This window comes from Nicotiana tabacum, chromosome 10 (assembly GCF_000715075.1).
Source record: "Nicotiana tabacum cultivar K326 chromosome 10, ASM71507v2, whole genome shotgun sequence".
NCBI classification, from domain to species: domain Eukaryota; kingdom Viridiplantae; phylum Streptophyta; class Magnoliopsida; order Solanales; family Solanaceae; genus Nicotiana; species Nicotiana tabacum.
This window is the reverse complement of record NC_134089.1, coordinates 128,853,177-128,869,297: the sequence shown is the minus strand read 5'-3', so window position 1 is coordinate 128,869,297 and position 16,121 is coordinate 128,853,177. Positions and strand designations below refer to the sequence as shown.

At 36.8% G+C, this 16,121-nt stretch overlaps 1 long non-coding RNA gene across 1 annotated transcript; it reads left to right on the top strand.

Annotated features, from left to right (window-relative positions):
* The first annotated feature begins 1,339 nt into the window (after nt 1-1,339).
* LOC142164760 (uncharacterized) lies at nt 1,340-6,524 on the top strand. Its single transcript, XR_012695723.1, has 2 exons — nt 1,340-1,956; nt 4,529-6,524. It is a non-coding gene; the product is annotated as an uncharacterized LOC142164760 (long non-coding RNA).
* Nucleotides 6,525-16,121: the final 9,597 nt, after the last annotated feature.

The following is a 16,121-nucleotide window of genomic DNA, read 5'->3' as shown; positions in this document are numbered from 1 at the left end:
CAAACCCTCTCATTTCTCACCAACTGCCGCCCTGAAATCACTTTCCTCTCCAAAAGCTCTCAAGCCCTAACCCTAATTTACCTACATCATCGGTCATTTGCTGTCTTTCATGGTGTTTACCCACTACCATCAGGTCTCTAATGGCCTCTCTTACGTTGGTACTGCCATCTCTAAGGTTCTCGAGGGACCAGGGTGAGTCTGATTGCATCTATGGCCCTTTCTCGCCTGTTTCAGGCTGTTCCGATTCAATTCCGAGTAAGATCTTCCTATATCTATGGGTTTCTAAGCTTGCTTCTTCACCTCTGTGTTGTTCTTCTCGAAACCCTAATTTCTTCCTTCTGAATGTCTTAGATCTGTATAGATCTGAGATGGTTTGGACCTATTTCATATGAGTTTTACAAGAATCATCTGATTTTTAAAGGATTTTTCATTTTCTCTAAACTAGGGTTTCCGGAAATTTCTTTTTCCAAAACATTTGATAATTTTAAGTGTTTAATATTCTATTTCCTATATATTTCAACCGATTTCATTAGGTTTGCTCTAACCTTAACTCGTTTATACTAAAAGCCCTAATTTTTTCGGTATTTTTTGTTTGGTTTCTGAGCTACTTGTGTATTGATTTTGTCATTGCTTTGGTTTTGTGATTTTTCTTTAGATAATTAGATGTCTTGTGATTTTCTCATCCTAATATGCCTCTATTGAGTTTCTTAGTTCAACTTGTCTACTGACTCTATATGTCTATGTCCAATCCGACTATTCATGGTAAGCCAATATTTTTCTCCTTAAATCGGGGTTGTTTTGAATTTTGATTTACCAATTTGCTTCGTTAAAAAACTATGTGTTGAGCCCTGACTATTCCTTCCTTGCATGTTTGGATTGTCTACAATATTTGCTGACTCTTTACGTGATTTTCTCTTGTAGACATGTGATTTTTGACCCTCCCCAAGATTTTTCATATTTTAGCGCATAAATATTTAATTTAGGCCTAATATAGCTATTTCAACTCATTTTTACTCTTTTACTTTATTTTATTATAAGAAAACAAAAACTATAAAAATAGTTTCATTAATGTTTTGTAGTCATTTATAATCTTGAAAAATACCAAAAATAGTTTTGTTTTAATAGCCATTCTTATTTTAATAATTATTTTACTTAAATAGGATTAATTAATAAATGAGATCGTATTTTAGTCTCGTTCGCGGGGAAAGAATAAAACTCGGGCTTGAACAACCCATTTTTAGGCCTAATTTTTGGACCTAACCCATAATGACCCAAGCCCAATACCCCTAAAACTCTAGGAAGACACTTAAAATGGACCCTAGACCTACAAACAAAGGGCAACCATTTTTTAGAAGGAGACCCATCAGCTAAGATCTCATATCATCTTATTCACAAAAACAAAAGACCTGGACCTAGACTAAAAGAAGAAACGGCAGCCACCCATTTTAGAAATTACCTCACCTTTCTAAATCTCCAAAACGGCACACCCCAATTCCAAAAATGAAACAACCGCATTAAGAAAACAAATAGCAACTTCTGTGTCTAGCTCAAAATAATCTCCATTTTCTCCGAACAATTTCCGACCAATGATGAAGATCATGGTAGCGATCAAACATGTCATTGATTACGCCGTCAAAATTCGAGTTAAGCCTGACAAGAGTGGAGTAGAGACCAAAATGTGAAGATGTCAATGAACCTATTTTGTGAAATAGCATTAGAAGAAGCTTTAAGGATTAAACAATCTGGTTTGGCTTTAGTAGTGGTTGCCTGTAACACTCTTCTCATTATCCACTTTGCAAAATCAGTTTCTTTGTTTTGAGGCTCGCTGCCTATTTAAGGATTTAAGCAGCATTTTTCTGATTTGAGGTCCGTTCGAGGTCGACGACGTTAGTTTCTGATCCGGTCACGATCCCGTTCAGTTATTCTTCTAATTTCCTTTGGATTGCTGGCAATTAGGTACGTATTTAAGGCTATTGTCTAATTTTATTTGGTTTTGCTTTACATGATTGGAATTTTCTGAGAATTAGTGACAGTTAATAAAAATGGGCTTTGTTTGAAGTTAAAGTGATTTTTAACTTTTCTGTTGTTAGTGTAATTATCCTTAGAGTTGTTTTATTGTTTATGTTGGAATAACTTAGTAAGCTTATGTTTTGTTATCATTCGATTCAGATTTTGTTTTTTTATTAAATAAACTGGTCTAGAATGCTAGTCGTTACTCTATGGCTATTTGATTGCAAATTGCTTGTGCTTTTTCCTGTGCTAATTGATTTACGTTATTGTGACTTTGTGATTTAGCATATCTAATTCAAGACAAACCCTCTAGTGGTGATAATAAATACATAGATATTAAATAGTTTATCTTTTCTATAAAAGTACACATAATTTGGATTGTTAGACAAGAATTAATATGCCATCAAAATTAATGTTACCGTAGGCCCTCCCATATTCCTTTCACAAATAGTCTTTAGATAATTCATATTGCTAGTTGCTTTCGGCATTTAAAATAAATAAATATCGTGACTATGGGTACGGCTCCCGTGACATGGTCATGATACATAAATTTGGGTGCGCATTTATGTGACCCGAATCCAAATCTCAATAATGTTAGATAAAATATTTCGAGAGCCGCGGGTGCATTTATGTGACGTGGTTCAAGACGTATTTTAAATGACATTGCAATTTTTCCTTAAAAAATAATTAAAAGCGGTTATAAAGTTTAAAATTGCACAATAGGCTAAAACATGTATTAAAATCATATAATAGGCCAATTATAACAGTTGAGCGACCGTGCTAGAACCACAGAACTCGGGAATGCCTAACACCTTCTCCCGGGTTAACCGAATTCCTTACCCGGACTTCTGTGTTCGCGGACTGTAAAACATAGTCAATCTTTCCTCGATTCGGGATTTAAAACCGGTGACTTGGGACACCATAAATTATCCCAAGTGGCGACTCTGAATTTTAAATAAATTAATCCTGTTTCGATTGTCACTTAAATTGGAAAAACTCCCTTATACCCTTCCGGGGTGTAGGTAAAAAAGGAGGTGTGACACCTCTGGCGACTCTGCTGGGGATCGAACCCAGAATCTCTGGTTCAGGGTTCAAGAATTCGAGCTTAGAATAATTGGTATATTTCGCTATATTTATTTGATTTTATTACATGTTTGAGCCTAATGTGCTAAATGTTGCTTTTTACAGCTTTGATATTATCTGAACTGTATATAAACTGCTATGAAACCCCACTCTTCTCCCTCCTGAGGAGTGCACGCTGGTCGTGACTTCTTTCTGTTAGTGTCATATCCCAAATAGAACGAGGTTCGGACAAGTTGCAAAGCCGGATAATCTTTTGGTTACCGGTACGCAACCCCCCCTTGGCTCGAGTTGTCCGCTCGGATAAGCCAGGTCTAGAACAATACACCCAGGTTTTAAACCTAGAATAACTCAGCCTCATGCTGGATCCCTAGTAAGAACGCTTATCTGCATCATGTGCATTTGACTTTGGAGACTCAACACAGGGGTTGGGTCCGTCTAGGACAGGTGCACCTAAATTAAAAGACCATCCTGATACATCTTACGTGCTACTTGCGGATCTGTCTATTTTGGCTTGCATGCTGACTGGCTTCTAGAATAAGGAAAGAAAATGAAAAAAAATCGAAAAAAAAAAGAGAAAAGAAAAGAGAGTGAGAGGTAGGTATTTGAATTACCCTGAAATTCTGTTGAATTTCGAAAAAAAAAAGTTATTTCAAAATAAGTCATATTTTCTTTTGTTCCATCAAAACTGGGCGAACTACGCGGGTCTGATTCTCACCGGATGTGAGATACGTAGGCAAACCTCATCGGTTCCAGCCCATTATTTTCAAAAAATCCAAAAATATTTTCCTTTACTTCCTCTCTAGAAAAGTCTTTTTTTTTAGACCCCAATTTTTAAAAAATTCAAAAATATTTTCCATTACTTGCTTCTTTAGAAAGCCTTTCTTTTAGACCCTAATTGTTTTAAAACAAAACAATATACAAAAATATTTTCTTTTAATTTCTTCCAAAAATCCAAAAATATTTTCATTCTTCTTTCAAAATTGAAAAGAAAATTCAAAATTCAAAAATATTTTCTTTTTTTAGAAGCATTCCTTTCATAAATAAAAGTAAAAGTCCAAAAATATTTCCTTTCTTCATTAGAAGTTTTTCTTTCGAAATTCCAGAAAAAAAATTCAAAAAAAATCTTTCTTCTTTAGAAATCTTTCTTTGCAAAAATACTGAAGAAAAATCAAAATCCAAAAATATTCCCTTTCTTCTTTATAAGTCTTTCTTTCGAAAAAATAAAATAAAAAATTCAAATTTTTTTTTAGTTTATTTACTTTATTCATGATCTTCCCGAACTACGCAAGATCTGATTCAGTTTTCACATGATACGTAGGCAACCCACATCAGGTTCGATCACCATTAAAAAGAAATGAAAAAAAAATGAAAAAATGTTGATAATAATAAGGACCGACTGAGTCCATTCTAACATGTTTTGTTTTGAATTGTGAAGAAAGTTGAGGTGGTCGGTTTGTGGTAAGCTGGAAACACAAGATCCAAGGAAAAATGATAACTGACATCGAAGCTGTTACAAGTGCTCAAGAGACTCAGGGTCAGAGGGTTCAACAAGAGTGTACTGTGTTTGGGGAAAATAGAATACTGAAACAGCAAATGACCGAAATGTGTCAAGCATGGGCCAGTGGTCAAAGACAGCCTCGTCATGAGTCACAATTTGCTACACAACAAGAGTAGTACCACTCTCCTGAGTACCACTCGTACTCGTTTGATCTTCCTGCAAACATTGAAAAGCCTGCCCGAAAGATGGTACAGGAAGAAATGACTCAAAGAGTGAAAAGCTTAGAACAACGGTTGAAAAACATGCAAGAGTTGGCAGGTCAAAAGAGTGTTACTTTCAAAGATCTATGCATTTTCCTCGATGTCCACTTGCCGCCTGGTTTCAAGACTCCCAAATTTGAAAAGTATGATGGACATGGAGACCCCATAGCCCACCTGAAAAGGTATTGCAATCAACTGAGATGTTCGGGAAGAAACGAAGAATTGCTGATGGCTTATTTTAGGTAAATCCTTACGGGAGTAGCATCCGAATGGTTATTGGATCAAGACACATCTCGCTAGTACGTCTGGAATGACATGGCACAGGACTTTGTCAATCAGTTCCAATACAACATCGACATTGCCCCAGACCGCATTTCCCTTTCAAACCTGAAGAAGAAACCAAGTGAAAGTTTCAGGGAATATGCCATTAAATGGAGAGAGCAAGCAGCTCGAGTTAAGTCACCCATGGATGACTACGAGCTAATCAATGTCTTCCTTCAAGCGCAAGAGCCAGATTACTTTCAAAACATGATGTCCGCAGTTGGCAATTCCTTCTCGGAAGCAATCAAAATGGTAGAAATGGTCTTAAGACAGGCAAAATTATAAATCAAGTAGTTTTTAAAGCCGCAACTCAGGCTGTCCGGGTTGAGTCTGATAATTTTAGCGACACAAATGAGAAGGTTGAAGAAATCATGATGACATCAGGGTCGAGAAGAGGTCCCAGGAGAACATCTTGAAGGTATGAGCAGCCTCTTCAAGTTTTCCATGACTCCCCCTGAGCAGTATTATCCACCTCAGAACCCTCAAACTCTGTCACTCCACCTCAGTATATTGTCCAGCCACCAAAATACCCAGAAGGTGAGAACGAGCACCACGAAATCTCCAACAGCCTCCACAAAATTTTCAGGTGCCCTATAACCCACATCCAAGCCAGAGGTATAAAGGGGAACAAATGTTGAAAGATAATTTTACACCAATAGGAGAGTCCTATGCAAGCTTATTTGAGAAGTTAAAGCATTATGACATGATTGCACCTATTCCTCCAAATCATGTGGACCCACGTGCAAGAAGTTTTGACCCTTCTAAAAGGTGTGAAAACTATTCCAATGCCTAGGGGTACAATGTTGAAAGCTGTCGGGATTTGAAAAGAGAAATAGAAAGGATGATCCAGGAAAACCTGATTGTGATCCAAGACAGTGACACCCAGAATATCGTGCAGAATCCTTTACCTGCACATGATGATGCACACTTTGTGGGGATGTTGCGTGGTGACAGGGAGTATGAGAATCCTCTTGGGAACTTGCTAACTGAAGTTAATGATGTTGAAATTGGAGAAGGCTCTGCTGATTCTGATGACCAAATTTGTGGCGAAATGTCAAGCCTAGCGATTGAAAAATCATTCCCTCCTCACTAGGATGGAATCTTGGTAACTTGTTTTGATGTTTTTCTATTATCTGGGTTATTTCAGGGTTGTGATCCAGATTTTATTTGTTTTATTGAGTCAAACCCTTCTATCCCTCCATTCTGTTTGTCTGAGTCTTGTCTGTCTATTCTGTTGCTATTTTCATTATTCGGGTTATTTTAGGGTTGTAACTCGTATTTTGGGTTGCTTGTTTAGTTGTAAAACCCTTTCATCCTTTACTCAATAAAATACAGTTTGTCCTTTAGTGTCATTCTGTTCCTAGTTCTTTTGTCGCTAGTTCTAATGACATGCAGAAATTTTGGCCAGATCTTAGGAACCGATTTAATCTGGAATTGGATAACTGAAAAAAGCACTTTTGAGGATGAATATAGAGTTGAAATACTTTGGAATTAAGGTCGAGTAAAATTCACCTTCAAATTATTGTGAAGATTGGGCTTGAGGATGTTTAATCAATTGAAGTTTGTTGGAAAGTTTGACATTAAGAGACGGAAAGTGTCTTGTGACCACGAAACACCAAGAAGACGGGCATGTTCATCAATGATGTGATCACGACAGGATACTATAATTGGCGTTCTCGAGGTTAGGAAGCCCTTTTTTTGCTACCCAAAACACTTTATACCCTTTGTCACCCCTTTGAGCCTGTGTTATTTTCTTTGACCACCCCATTTTGGAATCAAGCTTAGAGTCAAGAGTAAAAAAAATGAAAAAAAAATGAAAAAAGAAAAGAAAAGTCCATGCCCCAAGAGTACAAATTGGGGTAGCTCTTTGAAAGTTCAAGTGAAAAAAAAAAAAGAAGAAAAGAACTGTCGAAGGTCCATTCCCTCAAAAATAGAAACTGGGGCAACTAAAAAAAAGAAAAAAAAAGGAAAAAAAAAAAGAAAAAATGAGAAAAAGAAAAAATAGAAACAGAAAGAAAGATGAAAAATAGTTTAGGTTAGATGTTTGAACTACGTTCGACCTGATTCCTTAAAAAAAGGATACGTAGGCAGCCTCACGGTTCGGTCCAACCAAATAAGAATTTAAAAGAAAAAAAATTCAAAAAATAATCCCCCAAATAGCTGAAACTGGGGCAAAGATTTTATTTCATTTTTAAAAGAGTCAATTCCAAAAGTTGTAAGTATAAAACTCCGTCATCTTTAGTCTGTTTTGAGCCTCACGTCGGCCTTTCATCCAACCCTATCCAAAAACCTTCTCCCGATAATCTTTCAAGAATGCCAAAAGAAGCATGCAATGAGCAACGGTTGTCACACGACATATAACACTGTCAAGTTACTCACAAAAAGTGAGAAAAAGAAAAAGAAAAAGAAAAATAAGAGAGTCTTACTAGTGAAAACCTTTACGGGCACTGTAAAGTGACGGTAAGCAGAGATGAATAAATGAGAGAGACTTGTTGGTGAAAACCCCTCGGGCACTACTTGTCGAAAGTGAGAAGCGAAGCTAATGCGAAGAATTGGCATAAACAAGCCCGACTTCAAAGGTCATAAGAGTGGTAAAAGGGAAGATTGGATCAGTTTGGTAGATCGGTCGTTAAGTCCAAAATGCATGTCATGATCATTAAGGCTAGTTATTGAAAAAGAAAAAAAAGAACTCTTCCTTCTGTCCTTCCGACAGGGGCATTTATTGTTAATACTTGTTTCTTTGCATAATTGTGTCCTTCACTCCGAGTCTGTCCTTGTCAAAACAAGCAAGAAAAGATTTCAAAATCTGCTACCAGCTTTTCAATTGCATAAAGAAAATTTGGCCAGCACTAAGTTGTTACTGTCAATATACCTTGAGGATTCATGCAAAGGCTCCCCCTAAAGACTCTTGTCAGCCTACTTGGCGCAAGCAAAGATAACTGGTGATTCTCTCTAACAGACAAATTGTTCAAAAGCAGGAAGTCATTCAAGATATCAGAAAAGGTCACCTAAGCAAAGATCTCCAGTTGGGATAAGACTGTTTGAGCTGCAAATACAAATGGTACTGGGTATGAAACAATCAAGGTTGATGTAGAACAAAGGTCTCTTGAAACCGACTCAAGCTGATCGAGCAAAAGTCAAGCTGCCCAAGACATCAAGGACACAAACTGACCATCATTTTCAAAACTGACAAATTTTTCTTTATGTGAAACAGGATAAAGCAGTGCAAGGAAAGTGGTTAAAAAAACAAAAAAAACAAAAAAAACGAAAAAAAGAAGAAAAGAAAAGAAGAGAAGAGCCGACAAAGGGAAGTTTCTCAAATCTTTGCCTTTATTTGTCTTGCTATTGTGCATAAAATCTCGCCATTGATCTTCATATTTTTTCCTCCTAGGATAAAAAGTCCTAGTCTGATGGATCTTCTCCCAATAAATCTTAGTCTGATGAATTTTTCTCCTAAGATAGAAAACCAAGTCTGATGAACTTTCTCCTAGGATCACAATCTTAGTCTGATGAATCTTTCTCCTAAGATAACAAAAAAAGGGAACCTATTTTGATGAACTTTCTCCTAGGATCGAAATCTTAGTCTGATGAATTTTTCTCCTAAGATAGAAAACCTAGTCTGATGAACTTTCTCCTAGGATCACAATCTTAGTCTGATGAATTTTTATCCTGAGATAGAGGACCTAGTCTGAAGAATTTTCTCCTAGGATCAATATCTTAGTCGGATGAACCTTTCTCCTAAGATACCAAAAAAGAAGTAACAAAGAGACCTAGTCTGATGAACTTTTCTCCTAGGATCGAAATCTTAGTCTGATGATTTTTTCTCCTAAGATAAAAAACCTAGTCCGATGAATTTTCTCCTAGGATAATAATTAAAAAAGGGAAGTCTGAATTCGAAAAAGAAGAAGAAGGGAAGTCTGGATTTGAAAAAAAAAGGTCAATTTTTAGTTTTTTTTGAAATCAGGGGTCCCGCCTGGAGAATAGGGTCAGTCTTTACTTTAGTCAAGCTTAGTTTATAGTTTCGGCAAGTTCAATCACGCATAGGAGACGCATGTCCTAGTCAAGTCATTGCATCCTCCATCAGCAGTGTAGGTGATTTATAGTTTTGCTAACAACTCACAAATCTTCCTAGTGTAAACTGGGGCAGAAAAATTTCTTTTGTTTTGTCTGTTTTGTTGTAGAATCAGGCGCCCACCTGGAGAACAAGAGAAAATAGTTCAAGTTTCGAGGAAAAACAGTGTAAGTTTCAAGGGAAGACAGTTCAAGTTTCAGCAATCAGGCGCCCACCTAGAGAACAAGGGAAAACAATTTGAGTTTCAAGGGAAAGCAGTTCAAGTCTCAAAGGAAAACAATTCAAGTTAGAAGTAGCAGAAGCTCGCAGCAAGAAGGCGAGTCAACATACGAGATGATCAATGGAAGTAATCTCAGCCCAGAATTAAAAAAACAAAAAAAAAAATAAGAAAAGAAAAAAAGGGGAGTGAATCCAAAATACAGAAGCTGAAACAAGAGGCGATTGCTCAAGACATGACTGAGGTCACAAGCACTGCATGTCCGATCTTGATCCAAAAAGCTAAAGAAGAACGAGCTAGCACCTGCAGCTAACAAGTGCCGAGGTTCAAATCTAAAGTATGCATGAAGAACCATTCAAGACTCCAGATCAAGCTTCAGAAGACTTATAGATAGGAATCTTGTAACTCATAGTTGACAGGCTTGGTTAGTCTTTTTCATTTTTTGATTTTGATGTAATAACGGGACCGCGGACTGGAACCTTGACGGCACCTCAATCGACTCTCCACCTCGACATACTCCATTACCTTATTCATCTCTGAACTACACGTGGCCTGATTCCTTTATAGCTAAGGATATGTAGGCAGCTCAGATACCAGAGCTCGGCCACATTCCCCTTTTCTCTTAGTTTTGGTCTCCTTAAATAAAGGTCGGGTCAAAACACCTGTCTAGTCATTCTTTGTCCGAAAACTCTTCGCGTTTCCAGTCAAAGAGGGGCAGCTGTAGACATGTGATTTTTGACCCTCCCCAAGATTTTTCATATTTTAGCGCGTAAATATTTAATTTAGGCCTAATATAGCTATTTCAACTCATTTTTACTCTTTTACTTTATTTTATTACAAGAAAACAAAAACTATAAAAATAGTTTCATTAATGTTTTGTAGTCATTTTTAATCTTCAAAAATACCAAAAATATTTTGTTTTAATAGTCAGTCTTATTTTAATAATTATTTTACTTAAATAAAATTAATTAATAAATAAGATCGTATTTTTGTCTCGTTCGCGGGGAAAGAATAAAACTCGGGCTTGAACAACCCATTTTTAGGCCTAATTTTTGGACCTAGCTCATAATGACCCAAGCCCAATAACCCTAAAACCCTAGGAAGACACTTAAAAGGGACCCTAGACCTACAAACAAAGGGCAACCATTTTTTAGAAGGAGACCCATCAGCTAAGATCTCATATCATCTTCTTTACAAAAACAAAAGACCTGGACCTAGACTAAAAGAAGAAATGGCAGCCACCCATTTTAGAAATTACCCCACCTTTCTAATCTCCAAAACGACACACCCCAGTTCTAAAAATGAAACAACCGCATTAAGAAAACAAATAGCAACTTCCGTGTCTAGCTCAAAATAATCTCTATTTTCTCCGAACAATTTCCAACCAACGATGAAGATCATGGTAGCGATCAAATGTGTCGTTGATTACGCCGTCAAAATCCGAGTTAAACCTGACAAGAGTGGAGTAGAGACCAAAATGTGAAGATGTCAATGAACCTATTTTGTGAAATAGCATTAGAAGAAGCTTTAAGGATTAAACAATCTGGTTTGGCTTCAGTAGTGGTTGCTTGTAACACTCTTCTCATTATCCACTTTGCAAAATCAGTTTCTTTATTTTGAGGCTCGCTGCCTATTTAAGGATTTAAGCAGGATTTTTCTGATTTGAGGTCCGTTCGAGGTCGCCGTCGTTAGTTTCTGATCCGGTCACGGTCCCTTTCAATTATTCTTCTAATTTTCCTTTGGATTGCTGGCAATTAGGTACATATCTAAGGCTATTGTTTAAGTTTATGTAGTTTTGCTTTACATGGTTAGAATTTTCTGAGAATTAGTGACAATTAAAAAAATTGGACTTTGTTTGAAGTTAAAGTGATTTTTAACTTTTCTGTTGTTAGTGTAATTATCCTTAGAATTGTTTTATTGTTTATGTTGGATTAACTTAGTAAGCATATGTTTTTATATCATTCGATTCAGATTTTGTTTTTTTATTAAATAAACTGGTCTAGAATGCTAGTAGTTACTCTATGGCTATTTGATTACAAATTGCTTGTGCTTTTTCCTGTGCTAATTGATTACGTTATTGTGACTTTGTGATTTAGCATATCTAATTCAAGACAAACCCTCTAATGGTGATAATAAATACATAGATATTAAATAGTTTATCTTTTCTGTAAAAGTACACATAATTTGGATTGTTAGATAAGAATTAATATGTCATCAAAATTAATGTTACCGTAGGCCCTCCCATATTCCTTTCAAAAATAATCTTTAGATAATTTATATTGCTAGTTGCTTTCGGTATTTAAAATAAATAAATATCGTGACTATGGGTACGGCTCCCGTGACATGGTCATGATACATAAACTCAGATGCACATTTATGTGACCCGAATCCAAATCTCAACAATGTTAGATAAAATATGTCGAGAGCCGCGAGTGCATTTATGTGACGTGGTTCAAGACGTATTTTAAATGACGTTGCAATTTTTCCTTAAAAAATAATTAAAAGTGGTTATAAAGTTTAAAATTGCACAATAGGCTAAAACATGTATTAAAATCATATAATAGGCCAATTATAACAGTTGAGCGACCGTGCTAGAACCACGAAACTCGGGAATGCCTAACACCTTTTTCCGGGTTAACAGAATTCCTTACCCGAACTTTTGTGTTCGCGGACTGTAAAACTGAGTCAATCTTTCCTCGATTCGGGATTTAAAACGGTGACTTGGGACACCATAAATTATCCCAAGTGGCGACTCTGAATTTTAAATAAATTAATCTCGTTTTGATTGTCACTTAAATTGGAAAAACTCCCTTATACCCTTCGGGGTGTAGGTAAAAAAGGAGGTGTGACATCTCTTAAACCCTGGACTATTCTGAAGTTCTTATTTTGGTTTGATTGAAACTCTTTTCCTTAACAAAACCTTTGATTCTTACTTCTCTACTCGGTTTGATTCAACTTCTTGCCTTAATTAATTTTCTCTTGCCTTATTTGTTATTTGCTGATTCTTGCCAATTATTTCCTTAACTGAACTCATGTTCATTCACCCCTAATTACCTTTTTTATACCCAAGCCTTACTTGATTCCCTTCCTTAAATATCTATCATGCTTTTACCGTTGATTGATTATCCCTTGATTAAGGGGAAGACTTACTGATTTTACGTGTGTGACTGATTTTGCGAATTTCCCTAATTGCTACATAATTGATCCCTTACCTTATTTTGTTTAACTCTTGATTACTATATAAACTCCCTCTTATTTTAACTTCAATACACGAACAATAGTTCAAAACTACCACTTTTACACTCTAAAAAGTCTCTCTTTGCTCTCCTTGCTACTTGTGATCTCTGTTGTTCTAGCAGCGGCAAGCCAAGGCTGGAAATTGCACAATACCTTTCTCACATCTTGTGTTTTTCATTCTTTAACTAGGTATGCTTCTAACTAATTTTAAGAATCAAAACCTATGTGTTTACTTACTACTTTAGTCCATATGACCTGAGTTCATTCTTGCTTCTGTTTACTGCTTACCAGTATGCTTAATACCGTATATTCAAATATGTAATTAGCATGCTTCCATTTTACTTGCTTGTTTGCTATCTTGTTTAACATGTCTACATATGAAACTAAGCCTGTTTGACTGCCTACTATTTATCTAGCATGCCTAGACTCAGCCTTTGTGTAATTAGCATGCCTTCACCTGTTAATACTTGCCTAGCATGCCTATCTAAGTATTTGTCTGTTCTGCCTCACTCCTACTAAGTTAATTACTCTCCCTAGAATGGCTTCAACATGTTTCTGTTGTGATCTTTACTGCATGACCTGCATTCTACCTACTAGTTCTATAGAACCCCATCAAAACTCTATGTATCCTGTTGTTTGTGTGCTCCATTAAGGTGTAATCTCTATGTTCTCAATCCATCTTCCCTTATGTGAAGGCTGCTTGCCAAAGTACTCCTTAAAACTGTTTGTTCTATGACTTGTGTTCAGATTGCAAAATTGTTTTCTTTACACTTTCCTCAAACTGTTTTATCACTAATGGTTTTCAGAAGTTCTTTTCAGTTTTAAGACCTTTCTTTTAAACTCTTTCAAATCATTATGCACTTTCACTTACTCCTAGAATACTAGGTCATGCCCCTCTGGTATGTGTACTGCTTAGAGACCCTTGAGATCTCTTTGAACTCTGGTATATCAGGGCTGGCACTTCCACACTATACAATGATCAGTTGTTATTTAAGCAAGGTCTAGGTGTGAGCATTGCCCGGGATCCTTGAGGTCCTTAGGAAACTCTGACACACCTAGACATGAAATTAGCTATGGAACTTTGGCATTTGAGACTACTGGAGGCTTGGAAATCATTTGGGCCTACCTCGGGCTCCCTATAGATTAATTTATGTTATTTATGTATTTTTATTCAATTTATTAGTCTGTAATAATTATTGTAAACAAACAGTGGGGTGACTAGTGAAAAGGGAGGGTAGTTATATATTGTGGGTAAAGTCGGGTAGATAACATGCCTATAGGGTCTATTTCGATTCAAATGTGTTTGTTAGATAATATGCCTATAGGATCTACTTTGGTTTAAATAAATTCTGCATGCTTTATTTTTAATAATTAGAAGCCATGCCTATAGGATCTAAATCAGTTTTATAATTAGCTATTATGCCTACAGGGTATAAAGTAATTGAAGTTCAGTTTCCCTTACAACATGCATCCAAATTCGTCTCCTTAGATCATGCCTATAAGATTAAAATCAATTTTAATAGAAATCATGTCTATAGGGATTTCGCTTTGATCAAATAAATCCTACTTGCTTCACCTTATGTTCAAATAGAAATCATGCCTATAGGATCTAAAACCAGTTTAGTTAGACCTAAAATTAGTTTAACTCTAAGCTTATACTGGTAAGTTCTGAATCAGTTTAATTAAATAACCTACTCTTTTCATGTTAATCAATATCACTAGAAAGCATGCCTATAGGATCCAAATTACCCGTTTAAAACTGCTTACTGATTTACTGCCTTCCTAATCAATAATAGATATCATGCTCATAGGATATCACTATTATACGCCTAGGCAAGCCTATAGGGCGCTTAAAATCCTGCAACTGTAAAACTATGTTCTGTTATCTGTGACTGCTCATATTCAAACATGTCTAAAATCAGTAGGCAAGTTGAATAGGTCTTTGACACTTTGGTCCTAATTCAATACTGCATATTCTCTGCTCACCTATATATGCTGTTCTAGGACCTCTTTTATCTGAAAACTTTTGTTTGAGACGTGCACTTATTTGTTCTATTTGTGGAGGTAAAATATGAGCCTTTAATTGTTCCCTCTTTAATGCAGTCCTAATTGTTTTGGTTGACGCCTAGATTTTCTCCTTTAAGCACCTTAGGATGGTCTAGAACTACCAAAATTAGAGGTCCTAAATACCTCTAGGGCCATAAGGAAGGGACAAGTAGTGCACGCATAGGATATCTTTCCAGATTGCTAGAACGCTTTAGGCTATAACTAAGGGGAAGGAATTGGGTAGTAAGGATATGATGACTACGCGCTAATGTCATGTGTAGCCCCTCATCGAGGAGTGATTATCGAGCATTGTGTGGGTATGATCCTGTAGGCTAACCAACCTAGGACCTCCCTTTCCCCAACTCTCGTTGTTTAAATGAATTTGCTTTTCTTTATATATGTTCAAATTGTTCAAACCTTGTTTTCATTACTTGAATCATACATGTATTTAGAATGTGAAAACATGCCTTTATTTGAGAATACGTGTTGAAATTGTTTAATGACTAATTCACATAGTTTAAGTTCAGCCGGGACCCACCATTGTGGACTGCGAGGGGTGCCTAACACCTTCCCCTCAAAGGTACTAAGCTCTTACCCTAATCTCTGGTAATGCAAACTAGTTCATGAGTTAATTGCTCTAGGTGCCCTAATACACCATAATCCGTTAGGTGACGACTCTTCAAACACCCAATTCCCAAAAGGAAACGAGTTGTCTCCCCCCATGAATGTCGAAACCCGGACTTCCCCATCAAAAAGGGAAAAAAGGGGGCGCGACACCTTTCCCTGAGAAGTGGAATGCATCTCGTAAGTGTAGTCTCTCCTTAACTGTAAATTTTTCCTTTAATTTCTTTCTTCTCATTCATAATTGTGGTTGTGCAACTGTCGCCCTAGTTCCGAATGTGGTCCCCCAGTTAAAGGAATGTATCAAGGGCATCTGTACACAGATGTCGTACTCTAAGCGCTCATGATGCAAACTTTTGAAGGGCCGATGGGAGGCCCATTCTCATGGTAAGATCTCTCCCTGAATAGTTAACACCATCCTTCTAACTTTCATCATACTGACTTTCCTTCCCTTTTATTGTTGTAGGTTTTCCTAGGACCACCAAACTTAGGCCTTTAGAAGGGGACAAGGACGTGTACTTGTCCGTTGATCCCTCCACTACGGGAACAACCCGTGGTCGCCATGGGGGAAAAGAAGAAGAAGAAAAGAAATGCCTTTGGCTCCCCGAGTCCCGTGGTGAAGCTAAAGAAAAGAGTGGCTCGTAAACCCAAGAAAAGCTCCAATTCTGGGGTGCTGGATTCCGATTTGCTTTTTCGGCTAAGGGACGAACCCGAAGAAGATGACATTATTATTGCCCATGGAACGATGCTTTCTAA